Raw genomic sequence first — 14,148 nt, forward strand, 5'->3', positions numbered from 1 at the left:
ATTTTTGAGGCGGTGTCTTGCTCTATCCCCCTAGCTGGAGTGCAGTGGCTCAATCTCAGCTTACTGCAACCTCTGTCTCCAGGGTTCAAGCGATTGTCCCGCCTCAGCCTCCTGAGTAGCTCGGATTACAGGAGTGTGCCACCACACCCAACAGATTTTTGTATTTTTAGTAGAGACAAGGTTTCACCGCGTTGGCCAGGTTGGTCTCAAACTCCTGGCCTCAGTGATGTCATGGAACTCACTGACCCTCAGTGAGCATTATCCGGGAAGTCCCTAAATCCAGCTTTGCACACTGCAAGGTTCCTTGACATTGAATGCGTTCTCCTGGAGTGGGCGCTCAGAGGGACTCATGATGTCTGGGCTGCACATAAATCAAGAGAGACCTGACGAATTATAAACTTCTAAGGAAAAAAAAGGCACTGTCATCACCAGATACAGTGGCAGGATTTGGTTTTTCAGTCCAATGGTCCTAAAGGCAGGAAATGGCAAGTGACAGCCAGTCCTGGAGGTCGGTGCTTTACTGACTTAGCTGCGGATCCTGCCCTGCCCACGGGGCGTGTCAGCAGCCCTGGGGTCATGGAGATGCTCCCAATGCTCATGCCAGTGTCGTGGGGAGTCCTCATCCTCCCGATTCAGAAAAAAAAAGACACGGCCGGGTGCAGTGGCTCATGTCTGTAATCCCAGCATTTTGGGAGGCTGAGGCAGGAAGATCACTTGAGGCCACGAGTTCAAGAACCCTGGGCAACATAGCAAGACTCCAACTCTACAAAAAAAAATAAAAATTATCCAGGCGCGGTGGCTCACACCTATAGTCCTAGGTACTCAGGACGCTGAGACAGGAGGACGGCTTGAGCCCAGGAGATCAAGGCTTCAGTGAACTACCGTCACCCCACTGCACTGTAGCCTGGGCAATAGCGTAAGATCCTCTTTCTAAAAAAAAGAAAGAAAAAAAGTTTTAAAAGAAAACCAGAGGAGAGCGAATGGTTAAAAAAAAAAAGGAGTGAGTTTTGTCTACACCAGGAAGAAAGGAAGATGCAGACACAGCAACTCGTCTGCCCTATTCAGGCGCTGTCCCTCCTAGAAACCCCCTCCCCAGCAAAGCCCCTTCCAAAGCATCCCTGTAAAACTCTCCCTGCCAGCCCACGGCTCAGCAACGCCCAGCAGTGTCCGGCACTGACCTCCTTCACAAGAACATCTGCTCTTGGGTCCCGCGCTGTGCCTGGTCCATCCTTTGGGCAACGGTAGCGTTGCTCTGCTGAGTGGGGAGCGAAGGGTGGGGGCTGAGCGGGGTGGGGGCTGCCCTGTGGCTGAGACCTGGGGGCTTCCCTTGTTGCTGGTAAAACACCATCTACCTTTCGGCAAGCCTCCCATTTAGGTCACACTGGCCAGAATCCACCCGTGAGCTCTCAAGTGCCTCCAATGGCAACAAGGCCAACCTGCCCACGGGAGGGAGGAGGAGCAGGTGGCCATGCTCAGCCTCCTCCAAAGGCCAGGCGCATCTGACCGCCTGGTGCCTGTGATCCCTGCAGCTCTGCTCTGGGCAATTCTCCATAATGTACTCAGGAACTAAATCTGGCTTCAGCAAGGCTGACGTGGACTCTCCAGGCATGCACTGCACACGCAGGCCCTCGCAGGGGACCCTAAGCCTTTCCTCTGGCAGGCACAGAGGCCATGGGGCTTCTCCCCACGGGTACCGTGTCAGTGGCAAAAGCCTGCACCTTGCTGGTTGCCAAGTCAACAAAGAAAAGTCCACAAAACGGTGGGTGCTGGCCGAGTGCCGTGGCTCATGCCTGTAATCCCGATACTTTGGGAAGCCACTGTGGACAGATCATTTGAGCCCAGAAGCTTGAGACGAGCCTGAGCAACACAGTGAAACCCCATCTCTACAAAAAAAAAAAAAAAAATTAGGCATGGTGGTGCATGCCTATAGTCCCAGCTATTCAGGAGGCTGAGGTGGGAGGATTGCTTGAGCCCAGGAGACAGAGGTTGCATGAGCTGAGATTGTGCCACTGCAGTCCCTGTAGGGTCTCTAAGACATCCAAGAGACGCCGACAGCACCCTGAAAGGTTAAGTACCCACATTTGGGGCCAACAGGAGATCCAGAGAGGCCAGAGAAGCACCTCACCTGTCACTCCCAGAGTGTCCCCCAAGGAGGCACAGGGATCCTGGGGCCAGGCTGCACAGGCTCCTGGAATTCCAGATCTGCCGCCTGCTCATGGGGGCCAGTGGAGGACCCTGTGCCTCAGTTTCCTCTACTGTAAACAGTGGTGACAATAGCATCCGCCCCGTGAGCTTGTTGGGGGGGGTCGAGTCAGCACAAGTGACGAGCTTAGAACAGGCCCTGGCACAGACTTAATATTCCGTGAGTGCAACGAGTGTCGTTATTCCTTCAAGCCAACAGCCTTGTCAGGGAGAGCCGGGCAAGATATCTTTGGAAAACATTAATATTTATTGAGCTGTCCACGAGACGCAAAGAGGAAGTCATCTGAGGCCATGCCTACTCCGTGCTTGGGGAACGGGGGCAAGGTGACCAGCAGCCTCACTGGCCTTTAAGGACAAGGGAACCCTGTGGCCTGGGGCTTCCTGGGGAGAAACCTCCCATCTGCTTCATTATTTTTTTTGAGACAGGGTCTCACTCTGTGGCCCAGGCTGGAGAGCAGTGGTGCAATCATAGCTCACTGCAGCCTCGACCTCCTGGGCTCGAGGGATCCTCCCGCTTCAGCCTCCTGAGTAGCTAAACCTTCCCATCTTTGGTTTTCTCTCTCTTCTCTCTTCCCCCTCCGACCCTAGGGAGGGAGCTGCCTCTCCTGCAGCTTCAATCCAAAGGCCTTTCGGACTTCCCTAGTGGACTGTCACCATTGGCAAGTGATAGTCACCTCTGCACAAACATTGTAGAGGAGGGATTTAGTTCCTGGGCGTTCGCTTCATTCCCCTCCTGGCCGGAGACCCTCTGGGTAGAGACGGGGCTGGATGAAGCTATCAAACACTCCTTAGTGAACTGGAAGATTCCTCCCAGACTCCCACCAAAGGAAACAGACCTCAAAGTGTTGGCCACATTGAAAGGCTTGTGTTTAAAAATAATCCAGTTCAACAAATATTTCCGCTACATGCAAATCACAGAAATAGGCACTGCAGAGGATGCGCAGGGAGGGGAGGAGGCAAGAGCTTCAAAGAGCCTGGAACCCAGCAAGGAAAGGAGAAGGAGGCCGAGTGCGGGCTCACGGTCGAGGCCGGCAGTCAGCCCTCCACTGCGACAGCATCACCAAAACCAGGCAGAACTGGAGCCCGGGATTCCAGAAGGCGAGGGGAAAACGGCTTCAAATCACCGAAGATCTCATTAAAACAAATCCTCTGTTTATCCAATGTTTATGGTGTCACTGTGTAAATATCCATTAAAGTGCCAAATCAAGAATTAGCACTTTCTACGCTAAAGTCAATGTTCTATAATGCATAGAAATTTGCAAAAAGGAAAAACAGAGGACATTAAATGGAATTATCCGTAATCCATGAAACTGACAACCATTATGTATCTCTGTCAGGGAGCACTGCCTATTCGATATTCCACTTTCTTAGAGAAGCCTGCTTTCCCAGGCACTCTGGGAAGGTGTGGAGCATGTGAGTTTAACACTCACCCACCTTGCACGGGGCTTTAAATAATTACCTGTCCCAAACAGCACGTGATCTTTGGGATGAGTCCACCACATGGCACACGGCCTTCCCTGCCCCATCTCAAAAATGAGTACTGCAGCAATTGCCAGACAGAAAAACATGTTCCTAATTACAGGAGAGGAGTGAGGAGTTCTGGAGTCAGAAATTTCTGAGAAGATATCAGTAAGACTGTAAGCTAGCTACCAGTATATCCTAGTTACCTTGATTTGATCATTACACATTGTATGCTCGTATCAAAACATTATAATTACTTCATGAATATGTACAACTAGTACGTATACATAATAACTAAAAATAGGCCAAAAGCATGGCTCTCGCCTGTAATCCCAGAGCTTCGGGATGTCAAGGCAAGAGGATCACTTGTGGCCAGAAGTTCAAGACCAGCCTGGGCAAGACAGTGAAACCCTCTACTAGAATAAAATTTTAGAACTTAGCCTGGCATGGTGGCATGTACCTGTAGTACTAGCTACTGAGGAGGCTGAGGTGAGAGGATCACCTGAGTCCAGGAGTTGGAGGCTGTAGTGAGCTATGATTGTACCACTGCAGTCCAGCCTGTGTGATAAGCTCCTGTCTTGAAAAAATAATAATAATTTGGACCCGGCGCAGTGGCTATCCCAGCGCTTTGGGGGCCCAACACAGGTGGATCGCTTGAGGTCAGGAGTTTGAGACCAGCCTGGCCAACATGGTGAAACCCCGTCTCTGCTAAAAATACAAAAATTAGCCAGGCATGGTGGCAGACACCTGTAGTCCCAGCTACTTGGGGGGCTTGGTGTGAGTGGAGATCACACCACTGCACTCCAGCCTGGGCAACAAGTGTGAAATTCTGTCTCAAATAATAATTTAAAATTTAAAAAAAAAAAGAAAAAAGAACTATAGATAAATTGTAACATCCGTGACCAGGGACTCCATTCCTACCACCCCCCCCACTCCCGGCCCCTGTATTTAATAGCCTCTGGCATGCTATGGAGATCTGTAACATTGGCTAATAAATGTACAATAAATAGCAACAGCTTTAGAAACAAAAGCCAAGTTTTGTCTATGTGTACATATGATGAAAATCTCAGGCAAGCCAACAATTTCTGTCTCATGCTAGTTTCATCCCCGTACAATGTCAATCGTTCTACCGTAAACAGAAATCACTGGCAGGACGGATAAAAAGGATGGCAACATTCCACATTTGGGCTGTGGGACGAGCTCACCCCGTAACATAAATAACCTGATTTTTTAGAAGAATAATAATCATCAGGATCATCAGGGTACATGAGCGCCACTCCTACATATGACGAAAATTGGTGTGATAGGAAGATGATGAAATGAGCAAACATCCCCTTTAGAGGCTAAGGCTTGAAACCTGAGCCAAGAGTGTGAGCGTTTGAAATCAGTCACTGGCCTGGACTCTCGATCCGCTCCCCAGTGACTCAGGGCTACACATAAATCAAATGCCAAAGAGGCCAGCTCACCGCCCAGAGGTACAGCTCCTTAGAACACGCAGAACTGGCAGGGCCTTAGAAGCCCGAAAAAGGCTTTATCCCAGATTTTCAAATCCCAGGACAGCCAAGGCTGGGCGAGACAGGGAACAAGGAAACAAGGTCACTGGGCCAGTGGGGAAGTCCAGGCCTCCAGTGACCCCGGAGGGCACTGGTCACCAAGAAAGGAAGACTCCATCTCACGCCCAAAGAAAGGGGCTGGACTGAAAGCAGGACCCACGTACAGATTCCTGTGTTGGCCCCTCTGGAAACATGCACATCAACAGCTGCTATATTCTGAGTACCTACTGTGTGCAGAGCACCTACTGTATGCAGAGCACCTACTATGTGCAGAATACTGTGTGCAGAGCACCTACTGTATGCAGAGCACCTACTGTGTGAGTCGCTCACTTGCTGAGTGAGCCAGGCCTTGAGCTCCAAAGTGAAAAGGTGAGGAGAGGTGCTATCTACCCTGAATAAAGACCAAGAAGAGCACCCCAACTTTATTTCTCTGGGTATCTTCATGCACAAATGCCTTTAGGGTGGTCTTTTCTTTTTTAATTTCTATACCTAAGTCACACTGACAATAGTGGATCATCATCACAAATTTTCATTTTCTTTCAATTCCAGAAGGGCAGGTCTCTGAAAAGGGACCCTTGTGACAACCGGGCTAAGCCAAGTTGTATGCGGGTGACTCCAAGATGACGCTGCTGGTCGGCCATCCCCCTTGCGACAGGGCGCACTCAGTGACCGGTCATAAAATTCCCTAAGTTAGTGGATTAGTTACTTATGTGGTATGCTTATTCACCAGCCTCATCTGCCTCTTGCTAGGAAACAAGTTCCTTTTTTGTTTTGTTTTTATCTGAGACAGAAAAAAAATCACACCACTGCTGGAGTACAGTGGTAGGACCATGGCTCAGGGCAGCCTCCCCCTACCAGGCTCAGGTGATCCTCCCACCTCAGCCTCCTGAGGAGCTGGGACTTCAGGCATGCACCACCATGCCCGGCTAATTTTTTTTATTTTTGGGTAGAGACGAGGTCTCACTATGTTGCCCACGTTGGTCTCAAACTCCTGGGCTCAAGCGATCCTCCCACCTCAGCCTCCCAAAATACTGGGATGACAGGTGTGAGCCATGGCACCTGGCTCTATGATTCTGTTTCATTACCACAAAATGGTTCAGCTGTTCTATAAAAGCATAGGAACAAATCAGTTTCATTTTTCCACCCCCGCCTCCTCCCTCAAAAACCTCCACCTTCAAGGAGGTTTCTGGATGCCCAAGTGACAGAAAGTCACCAGTGCCCTTTTTCTCTGCAGGTGAACCACCCAGCCACATGGCGCTGCCGCCTAACTTGTACTGTCACATCGCTGAAAAGGCAGGAGAAGTTCTTGACAAATCGGTGGCGTCAGAAAATCAATTCCCAAATACCATGTAATTCACTGACAAGCCCACCAGGGCATTCGTATTGGACGGGAACGGATTTCTTTTCTGAAAAAGGACAAAGATAAGAGCAAGAAACATATTTACATTTTGTCTGCAGACCCAAGCTCTGGAGCCGGTAAGGAGGAATCAAGGGAGCCAGTCAGTGTAGTCGCAAACAACTCGGGCCTGCCAGCGATGGAAATTAATGGGAAGGTAAGAAGCTGCTTTTGATGCTGGAAGAACTCCAGTAAAAACTGGTCTGTACATGGGAACACAGTGTCAGACTCACAGAGAATCAGCTTGTCTGACTTGTGGTTTTCTTGACAACATTCATCTTCTCTTGGCCTGATACAGGGCAATTAGTGCTTGTCAGCTGAATCATGTGTTATTAAGATCATTCAGGCATTTTTTAATTACGGTGAGTGAGACAGACAGTAATGAGATCTCCAGCAACTTTAACTTTCCACTTCCTTTTTAGATAAATCTTAAGCTGCCTTTTTTTTTTCTTTCTTCCCTACTGATGTTTCAAAAGAATTGTTTATTCGTACAGGTAGATACTTGTAACTCAGCCCCCGTCTCCCCTACCTCCAAGCAAAATGTCAAACAGTGGGGGGCTCACCCCAAATCAATCAAAGACATGTTTCTTAAACATCTGCTCACTTTGGCTGGACACAGGATGGGCAGCTGCTCTTTTAAAAATTGCTCTTCATGGAGAATTTGGTTCTGGGGGGCTCACTGGGCCCACAGAGCCGTAAGGGATGGGGGGCTGGCCAGGCTGGCTTCCCTCCAGTTCCTAAAGGGGTCATGGCCTGTGTTTTGTCACACGTGAGCCCCGCTGTCCTTCCAAAACCTGGTCTTCTATTAATTCTTCCTATCACGTGACACCAAAAAAGAAGCCTGCATAAAAATGATTTAATCTGCTTTTATAGTCTATATTTCATTCTGTTTGCTTTTAAATTAACAATTCTCAGAAAGGTTAAAGTACACTACTGGCTTCAACCTGAATCGGGGTTCATCATTTCTGCCTTTTAAAATGCTCCCTTTACATCAATATTTCATTGAGGGAATCATTGTCCTTTCCTGGGAGAATTCAAATTTTTACGATCCCAGTCCCCACTCTCTCTATACAGCCAGGAGCCAACGTGACTTCTGAGCTATTCCTGAGGCACCATCTGTTTCTTTATGAGGCCGGCGAGAGGGGTCTGGGGAACGGGTGATAAGGAGGAAAGCCCCCACCACGCATTCTTGCTGGGAACGCACACCCTCCTCTTTGCGAGCTGTCCTTCCAAAGGCACCGCGTCTCAATGCCGACGAGCTTCGATCCACAGTGAATGAGCAAGAAAGAGAACTTTCTGAAGGCAACTTCTCCAAAGCGAACGACCCATTCCTCGGGAGTTTTCTTTTTCTTAAGTTCCTTTCAACGGTGCACATTATATAACACATTCTGGATATTCTCACGCTTGGCGTTTTTGTGGCATTTTTTTTTTTTTAATCAGCCTTTTCCTGTAGTTTATACAATTCTAGACATGGTATATGCTGTGATCCAAAACCGCTTCCTCTCCCCAAGCCCCCAGCAAAGTCACCTTTCTCTGCCAGACCCAGTGGACTCCAGTTTGTCAAAGTCCAAAAAGGAAGTGGGAGAAGGGTCCAAACGTGACTCTGCGGTCCCCTGTGTGCCCTCATGCAGAAGCAGGCTGTCCTGTGCTTAGTGACCTTGGGGGATCCCCAATCAGCCAGCCAGATGCTACCCTGGGGCAGGAGCTGAACCTGCAAGGATCAATGCTGGAGCCCCCCCAAGGACCCCGAGTGTGGCCCACACAGCACCCAGGGGGCCACTTTTACCTCCCAGGAAGGTGAGGCCACAAAAGGAACCTGACCACCCTTGACAGGGCCAGCCAGGAGAGCCCACTGTCAGGGGGTCACATCACACAGGCTGGCTGACCCCAGGCCTCCAGGGCAGGGGAAGCAGGCCCCAGAAGGCTGGAGACCACTGGAGCAATGGTAAGACCAGCTTCAACCACAGGGAAGGGCTCCCAGCCCCAGGGAAGCAACCGAGAAAGCCAAAGGCTAGAACGCACTGATTTAGAAAAATAAAGCAAAAAGTTGCATTACTTTAAAGAGCTAGAAACTAGAACTAAAATAGAAGAAATCAAAGCTATTTTTAAGAGTAGCCCACTCTTTGTACAGGGGAGATCTGATGGACAGAAAGACTTTTATGTTAAAGCTATGTGAAGGGGACGCAGAGCAGGGAGCAAAGGGTTAAGGTCCCTAAAGCTGGGTGCAAGCATTCCCACTCCCTCGCCCCCACAAGACAACCCCAGGGACACCTCCTGGGCTCAGATCAAGACTTCAGTTCAGCTGCAGGGAACAGCGTCCTCAAGATATGCTTGAAAAGGCTTTGAAATGCCACAGTTTCAGCTGCTTAGGCACATTGGTTTGAGTTCCTACAAAGAACGGACAGGGTGGGATGGCTCCAGCCCTAACAGAATTCTCGAAAAAAAAATACCAAAGTTTCTTCTACTTAAAGATCTGTGGCTGCATGCGGGTCAATCACCTGAGGTCAGCCTGGCCAAACATGGCAAAACTCCGTCTCCACTGAAACTACAAAATTGGCTGGGCATGGTGGTGGGTGCCTGTAATCCCAGCTACTCAGAAGGCTCAGGTAGGAGAACTGTGTGAGCCTGGGAGGCAGAGGTTGCAGTGAGCCGAGATCACACCACGGCACTCCAGCCTGGGCGACAGAGCAAGACTGTCTCAAAAAAAAAAAAAAAAATAGATCTTGTAAGCCGCTGGTGCATGGTTTTTACTCTTTATTAATAGAATTTTTAGCATCACATTGTATTGAAAAGGATCTGTTTTGTGGCTTGGAAATCGCACTGCTTTGAACAAAACTGCATTAAGGTGGGCTTTGCCAGACCCCAGCAGTGACGCAGTAATTGTGGGTCTCAGGCGCACAGAGCTGGCCGCTAAGACACCTCCCCCACCCACACCCCCAGCTTGGCCCTGACCACACCTTGCCAGCCTTAGCGGCAATGATTTCAGTTCCTCAAACTGACTTTTCATCTGGCTAAGCTGCAGCCTGTTGCTGGCTGACTGTGAGGTCAGGCTCTAAAAGCACCTACCGCTCTCCTGGGCACGCGTGCTGACAGTCACTGCCTATTTCCTGCAAGGAAGTGGTGTTATTTCAAGTTAGTAAAATACCGCAGGCAGGGTCGTGTCCCACAGTAACTGATTTCATTGGCTCCTTACTGCAGTGTAAGGAGCAGGCCCCTTCCACACCTACAAAATCAGAGGGTTTGTTTTGTTTTGTTGCATTCCTTTTGTGCATATAATTAGTGCAATCATGAAAGAATTAGCATTAGGGCCCCAGAGGACAAGGCTCTCTGCAGACGGTGCTGGAGAGAAGGGGTCTAATCTGGTAAGTGTGGGTTAGCTGGCAGTTCCTACAAATTGGGCTCAGCCCCTCTCCCTACAGGAAGGAGTCCTGCCGACAGGCTTGCTCCCTGCAGATGAGCTTGCACCTGTGTTAAACGGTGTATGCACGAGGCTCTTCACGGTGTGAAGCAACCCGAGTATCTATCAATCAAAACGGAACCGGGTATATAAAAGATAGCTATTCATATCATTGAACGATGGTGTCGCGTCTACACACACACACACACACACACACACACACACACACACACAGAGACAAAAGGGATTTTAACGTACTGACTTGAAAAGTTTAAGAAGCATTGTTAATTTTATTTTTAGTTATTTATTTTTGAAACAGTCTCGTTCTGTCGCCCGGGCTGGAGTGCAGTGGTGCAATGTCGGCTCACTGCAACCGCCGCCTCCTGGATTCAAGTAGGTCTCCTGCCTCAGTTTCCTGAGTAGCTGGGATTACAGGCAGCCTCCACCATGAGCAGCTAATTTTTTGTATTTTTAGTAGAGACAGGGTTTCACCATGTTGTCCAGGCTGGTCTGTAACTCCTGACCTCAAGTGATCCGCCCACCTCAGCCTCTCAAAATGCTGGGATTACAGGCGTGAGCCACTGCACCCGGCCTGTTAATTTTAAAAAATAGAAAAGCCACTTGCACAAGAGTATGCATTGCACGCTAGACTATGTGTACACAAAGGAGAGTGACATTGGTGTTTGTTTCTGTGTATATAACGAAACTCTGGAAGGATACACAGGAAAAAATCAGCAAGTGGGTGGGGAGGTAGGCAGAGAGGAGACTTTTCTTTATGCTTTGTTTTTGGAACCATGAGATTATAATACTTGCTTAAAAATAGGTAAGTAATACGAGAAATTCAGTGCAGTCACTGCTGTGAATTGTTCCAACTTTTCCAGAAAGTAATGTAATGAAATGTACCCAAAGTCATAAAAATGTGCACACGCTGTTCACTTCTGCTTTTAGAAATTTAACCTAAGAAAATAATCATACATTTAAAATCACAGAAAAGACGCATGGACGTACAAGGATACCCATCCCAATGTGGTGCAGAGTGGTAGTAAGGTCAGAAACTAGAGTAGGGAAAAGATGAAAAGCAGGTCAGGCCAGGCGTGGGGGCTCAGAGTTCGAGAAGATCAATTTGATGAAATATGAGAAATCACATAGTGGAAAACCATGTAACATGTCACCTCGACACACTCGTGTGTGTGTGTGTGTGTGTGTGTGTGTGTGTGTGTATATTTTAGTTAGGGTTGAAAGATATTTCCAATAGCACAGTAAACTCTAGGCTAGGACACAAAATTGTTACAAATCAGTATTTGTTTTTTTTGAGAGGGAGTCTCATTCTGTTGCCCACGCTGGAGTGTAGTGGCACGATCTCGGCTCACTGCAACCTCCACCTCCCAGGTTCAAGCGATTCTCCTGCTTCAGCCTCCCAAGTAGCTGGGATTACAGACATGTGTCACCATGCCTGGCTAATTTTTGTACTTTTATTAGAGATGGGGTTTCGCTGTGTTGGCCAGGCTGGTCTCGAACTCCTGATCTCAGGTGATCCACTGCGCCCCTCCACCAATCAGTATTTGAAGTGTTACTTCCACTCACCTAGTTTTCTGTTTACATAAGCTCACAGGGAGAAAATATCCAAGAATGCATCCTATGACCAAACCATCAGCAGTCACAGGACTCATGGCGTCTTTTACTCCTTTCACCATACTGTCCTGTCAACTCTTTATTTTTTTTTTTTTGAGACAGAGTCTCACTCTGTCTCCATGCTAGAGTGCAGTGATGCCATCTCGGCTAACTGCAACCACCGCCTCCCGGGTTCAAGTGATTCTTCTGCCTCAGCCTCCCAAGTAGCTGGGATTACAGGCACGCATCACCGTGCCCAGCTAATTTTTTTGTATTCTTAGTACAGATGGGGTTTCACCGTGTTGGCCAGGATGGTCTTGATCTCTTGACCTCATGATCCGCCCACCTTGGCCTCCCAAAGTGCTGGGATTACAGGCATGAGCCACCGTGCCCAGATGTCGTTTCTTAATTTTTACTCTCATTTTCTGCTTTGTAAAAATCAGAGAGGAAGTCATTTCCATTTGGGGGGGAATGCTAAATAGATGACCGTTTTTCCTCTATTAGGCAAAAAGTCAGGCCTATGTAATAGAGGATGAAAGAAATCTCTAAGGGTAAAAAAAGCAGAGCTAAGGGGCAGAGAGCGGCACACGTGCCGTGGGTATTGTGGGGGGAGGTCTCATCTCGCCTCAGGTCCTGACCGGTATTCAGACAAGGTGTTCTTCTGTGAAAGTACGAGTGGCGTGCACACGCCGGAGCCAAAACAGCAACGAGAACACCACGACCTCAAGAGAAGGGCGTGGAGGAGCAGGCATGGTTTCCATCCTCCCTTAGCTTCCCTTCGAAGTTTGGCACAAACAGTTCTTTGGCTTATTATAGGGCAGCGTGACAAAAATACATTCTAACAGCAATTAAACACCATGTCTAAAAGCCAAGTGTTTTTGGTTAATAGAGAGCTCTGCTTACAATAAGAGAAATCACTATCTCATGCAAAGCAGCTGAAATCCAAGCCCCTCGTCCCCATTTCCCATGGGTGATTAGCAATATTTTCTAAAAACAACAAAAAACATCACCCCACCGAAGGCCTGGCATGTGGCTCACGGTACCTGAAAAGAGCTTGCAAGCTGCCGTCCAGAGGTGTGGGCTTGGATCCTATCTGTGCATTTAAGGAAAAGTGAACCGGGACAAAGGTAATCTTCCTAAAGCTCACTTTACTTCCCTGTAAGAGAAGGAGCGTACAAGGTCCCAGGCAAGACACTGAGTCACGTCCCGCCCAGTGGACAAGGAGCCCCAGTTGGCCTGATTTGTCTTTTGACTTCTTCCAGTCGTCAAGCAGAACTGTTACAAATTAAAATAGTCCCGCTGCAGGCGGTGGGTCCCCATTAACGTGGTGGGATTCGGTGTAACAGCAGCAGCGCCTGTCCGCCACACTCTCGGACAGGTGCCCCGCACCCACCTCCCCCCGCCCCCACCGCCCGGTGTCAGAAGGTATGATGCAAACGCTCCGAAACTCGACTCCATGCCATCAAATTATTTCATTGAGGGCAACTGTTTTCAATGGTATCAACCACGTGATGCCCTCTACGACCGAGTTGGTTCATTTTGCTTCAAATCCTTTGAATCTCTGCTACAGCAACAGATTCTCCATCTGTTTCCCCTGAGTCCACGATGCCAGGCTGGAGGGACAGAAACCCGGGCAGGACCTCAGGGTCAGACCCAGCCACACTGAACAGCCTGGGGACCTGGGCCAGTGACTAGACTTCTCCCTGAAAACCCAGCATGAAAACGCCCCCACCTCGCAGAAACGTCCTGAGAATTAAAAGACGCCGCGATTCTAAAAGTTCCCAGCGGTGCCTGGCACCAAGGTGATACGCGGTAAATACATCCATCCTCTGTGTGTGTGTCCTGCTCCTCAGTTACCGGTGGGGTTTAGAAAAAAGTTCAAGGGCTCCCAGCGAGCTCCAAATCACCACGCTTCCGCTGCTTTTTAAGTAAAATGGAGTTAATTCTCTCTGCCTTCCAGTCACCTTTAAGGATGCTGTGAGGATTAACCGAATGGGACGTATTAAGCCCTTATTTCCTCAGAGGGAGACACCGAGGAAGTACAGGATATTATTCTATCAACCGCCCGCACCAAGATCCTCTCCACGACTGGCACGAAAGGAATGTCCCCTTTCACTCCCATCCCGCCTGCAATACTCCTAATTCAATTAAGCCAGAAATCTCCTTCTGAGAAGCATCTCTTGTTTCAGGGGCAATATGAAACCATTCCAGACGCCTGGCCCAGATAATATGAAATGTGATTTACAGTTTACTCTTTCCAAAGCATCCTGAAAAGTCTAAGACTATATGAGGCGAGGAAATGCCAGCATCATGAGCCTCTTCACTTTAGCAGTCCTTTTGTGTTCGTTTTTCTGTGGATAATTCACTGATACTGAACAGAAACAGAGGGAAGGACCTATTTTTTTCTATCAAAAGGAAGAACCCGGCCAGGCAAGGTGGCTTATGCCTGTAATCCCGGCACTTTGGAAAGCCAAGGTGGGCAGATCATGGGTCAGGAGATGGAGACCAGCCTGACCAACATGGTGAAA

General features: G+C 48.8%; 1 protein-coding gene across 14 annotated transcripts in view; it reads right to left on the minus strand.

Annotated features, from left to right (window-relative positions):
* CUX1 (cut like homeobox 1) overlaps positions 1-14,148 on the minus strand; it is a 470,808-nt gene that overhangs the window by 400,723 nt on the left and 55,937 nt on the right. The gene's annotated exons all lie outside the window — the stretch shown is intronic.

Source organism: Sapajus apella, unplaced genomic scaffold (assembly GCF_009761245.1).
Source record: "Sapajus apella isolate SASKATOON/1434 unplaced genomic scaffold, GSC_monkey_1.0 scaffold88, whole genome shotgun sequence".
Classification (NCBI taxonomy): domain Eukaryota; kingdom Metazoa; phylum Chordata; class Mammalia; order Primates; family Cebidae; genus Sapajus; species Sapajus apella.